We start from the raw sequence: 3,969 nt of genomic DNA on the forward strand, positions 1-3,969 counted from the left end.
CATAGAGATGTACAGCATGGAAACAGACCCTTCGGTCCAACCCGTCCATGCCGACCAGATATCCCACCCCAATCTAATCCCAGCTGCCAGCACCCGGCCCATATACCTCCAAACCCTTCCTATTCATATATCCATCCAAACGCCTCTTAAATGTTGCAATTGTACCAATCTCCGCCACTTTCTCTGGCAGCCCATTCCATCCACCCCCTGTGTGAAAAGGTTGCCCCTTAGGTCTCTTTTATATCTTTCCCCTCTCACCCTAAACCCTAAAGCCCTCTAGTTCTTGACTCCCCGACCCCAGGGAAAAGACTTTGCCTACTTATCCTATCCATGCCCCTCATAATTTTGTAAACCTCCATAAAGTCACCCTCCAACCTCCGACGTTCCAGAGAAAACAGCCCCAGCCTGTTCAATGTCAACTGGAACTTTACTCTGAGCAAGACTCAGCTGGTTCAAGCGGTAGGGCGGGGGAAGAGACGCCGGCGCCCCGACCGTGTGGCTCGTTGGTCTCGGGGTATGACTCTCGTTTTGGGTCTTCGTCGACACAGACGTGCGAGAGGTCCCGGGTTCAAATCCCGGACGCGCCCGAGTTTCGTGAATCGCGTGAAAGTGCTTGTTTAATTTTCTCAAAAAGCACCTTCGTAAAACGGGGTTGGGCTCCCTGGAGGACCAATGGGACAGAAAGCAGCGAAGTGAAATGATTGGAGATAGCGTTGAATAAGTTGACGTGAGTGGTGCAGTGTTTGAGGGATGTCAGCGATGAGGGTCGATTGGAAATTTGGGACAGCTCTCTTCGGAGTACGGAAGTTTGAATCCTGGCCTGATTGAAACTTTTCAAGTCATGCGAAGTCTAGACAGAGAAAGTAATGTAGTCAAAATGTTCCCACGCCTGAAAGGATCGGCAACGATTCGGCAGAGTTTTAAAGGCATGAGGAAAAGAACCGAAAGTGACATTAGGAAGAATGCTTTCGTACAGGGAGTGGTTGGGGTCAGTAAATCCCTAACTGACACTGACCTTTAGAAACACTTTGGGAAGCGGATTTAGAGGAGAATGAAAGATGACCGGTCCGATTGAGCAGAGACAGTCCAGACACCGTCCCCTTGTTGAAGAGGCCGGGAGGTTGACTCTGATGTTCTCGGCACATGAACTGATCTGAGACATTGAAAGATTTGTCGTTCCTGCACATCAGGAATTCAAACCCCTTCTCCCCTGCGAGCCAATGAGAGAACTCGAGAACAGGCAAAACACTGAAAGGCTGGAAGGGCGACGGCCCCGGAGTAAGAAAGCTAGTTCCTCGTGACATGGATGTGTCTGCAGACTGTCCCCAGTATCTCCACAAGAGATCTCCCAGGCTTGATTATGGAAAAGTAAAACAGATAGACGACAATTGTAATTCTAGGCGGGGAGGCTGATTTATAAAATCATTAAGCGATGGTGCAGCCCGTGGCTGTGACTGTCTCTGTGGCGCAATTCGTCAGCGCGTTCGGCCCTTAACCGAAAGGTTGGTGGTTCGAGCCCACCCAGGGGCGGTGTGTTCGCTGCCTTTCTTTGACTTCGAAGGTGTGCGCTTTTAATGGGGTCAGGAAAATGTTCCCCAAACGGAAATCTTCTCCACCAAGGGGTTTCTGAATTGAATTAATGCCTAACGGAAGGGACTGCGTCTGCCGAGAAGACCAGACCAAAAGAGAAACTCGGCAGGTTTGACAGTACCTGTCGGAGAAAACAGAATTTTGAAATGTTGCCTCTGATTCTCTTTCCACAGATGTTGCCGGACCTGCTGAGTTCCTCCTGCAATTTCTAACTGAAAGTTCATTTCATCTTTTGGGGTGAAACACCTAAATATCTGCAAACATCATGTGCAGATATTTAACCCTTTCGAATCACTGTGAAGTGATTGGATTCAAAAACTCTGCGATGATTCACACTTTCTCAGCTCCACAGGCAGAATGACCTGGGAAGTCAAGCTGTCAGTGTGGTTCTGTATTCGTGAGCCGAGTGGTTAATGCGATGGACTTGAAATCCATTGCGGTTTCCCCACGCAGGTGTGAACCCTTCCCAGTACAAAATGAGAAATGTCGTCGAAAAGAAAGGGAGCTTGCTCCCCGGCTTCTTCTTTAAGATTCAAATAAGTGGAGGGCGAAAAATATTTCACTCAAATTGGGACTGGTGGGAATCTGCAACCCACTGCCTGTTCGGGTGGAGCAAGCCGATACCCGCAGAGCTTCTTTTGAGGCTATGAGCAAAGTGTTTGGAAATGAGACTAGAACAGTGAGGTGCTTGAAATCGTGATCGAAATGAAGCAGGCACCTGAGGACAAGGGTGTTTCCTTTGCCAGTGAAAGATACTGCTTCACAAAGTTGGGCCTGTGGAAGGGAATCAGTGACGGTGATTATCTTTGGTTGTTCACCTTGTGAATGAACCCATTGCTGCGCATGTCCGTGTTAACGTCAGAACTCTGCAGCATGGTGGCGTGAGATACGCACAGGACCGGGGCGCAATGGATGATGCATCTGACTCCACCTACCTGTTTGAAATGCAGCTCACAGCTTCTTCACACACCCCAAATAATCTTTCTCATTGTCCTGAAGCCGGCATACGGTTTGAGTTCCCGATCTGCGGGAATGAGAATCCTTTCACTGTCTCGCGTCAGTAAATGTCCCTGAGAACATCTGAGTCAACTCACAGCGCAGTCAGATGAGGGGAAGCTGAAATAGCCCCACATGCTGCTCACGGGCACATTTTATTCTCCCCAACTCAACGCCTCAACCACTGTGGCTACTGGGAGTGGAAAAGAAACAATCACCAAAACCCAGTCTAAGCTCTGTGAGTCTTCAGAAAATCAGCAAACGTTCATCCCTTCGGATTTTCTATCCTGGGCTGACAGGGATGGGTTTTGTCACTCTTTTGTAGGACATTGCAAGTGGATGTTTTGCAGAAAAGCACCGCAATGCAATCTGATTAATCAGGACCTGGATGTTTTCGGTCTTTGAATGTAAGTGTTGTGCTCCAGAACTTTCCTGTTCACAGTTTATAATACTTATCTTCACAGTCCCCTGTATCACTTCTCGAAAATGTTTAATTTGTGTCTTGTAATCCTTTCACTCTCTGCTAATGAGGATGGCGTTTCCGTGTTTTACCTAAATTATCTTGACCTTGCATACCTCAAGCCTCAAGCTAATTTCACGAGAAACCTTCTCCAGTTCAAAAGCCAACTGTTAATGATGGCTCTGTTCCTTGTCACGTGTCCAATTTCAGATCGATGTTGTTAATGTCCCTTATACTCCTTCAGATCCAGGTTTCGCTCACAGGGCTAGAACAGAACTGTCACCAAATACATTGACCAATCTACGTTCATCCTATCGATTGTATTAGCATCATCAACGCTTCTCATCAAAGTAACTCGAGAGACTTTCATCACAATTTTCTGTGAACAGTTCTACATTAGCTTTGCTGAATGAACCCCAAATTTCTTGAAGTGGCTCCTTATTTTCGGCCCTGATTATTAATCTCTCTCCGCATGGGAATGGATCCTTCCCAGCCGCTCTGTCTCTCATCAATGTGTGTAGTTCAATTCGATCTCCCATCAGCCTCCTCTGTCCTGATCAAATCCAGGGGAGCAGGAAACGTTGGGGTTATGACGCGGCCATGACAAGCCCAATACTGACCTTGCCTGTTGAACCCATTCCACGAGAAATATGAGACCACAAGTTGGGGCCTCTAGGTGTGACCGAACATTTACGCTGCTGCCTTAGACATCCTTTGGTGTTCCCCCTCCCAGGGTGGGAACCTGCTGACTATGCTTTTTTAGCTGGAGATTGTAAATGACTTATTGTTGGTTGCATTATCGCTCAAACTTCACAAAACCAGTCGCAATAAAGCCATGTTTTCTCACGTCCGTGAATTTATTGCCATGCAGGAAACTCGAGTTCTGAACAAAAACCGGAGCACACTCAAAACGTCGGCTCTGT

At 47.6% G+C, this 3,969-nt stretch overlaps 1 non-coding gene across 1 annotated transcript; it reads left to right on the forward strand.

Annotated features, from left to right (window-relative positions):
• The first annotated feature begins 1,456 nt into the window (after positions 1 to 1,456).
• trnak-cuu (transfer RNA lysine (anticodon CUU)) lies at positions 1,457 to 1,530 on the forward strand. Its single transcript has one exon. It is a non-coding gene; the product is annotated as a tRNA-Lys (tRNA).
• Positions 1,531 to 3,969: the final 2,439 nt, after the last annotated feature.

This window comes from Chiloscyllium punctatum, chromosome 36, assembly GCF_047496795.1.
Source record: "Chiloscyllium punctatum isolate Juve2018m chromosome 36, sChiPun1.3, whole genome shotgun sequence".
NCBI lineage: Eukaryota > Metazoa > Chordata > Chondrichthyes > Orectolobiformes > Hemiscylliidae > Chiloscyllium > Chiloscyllium punctatum.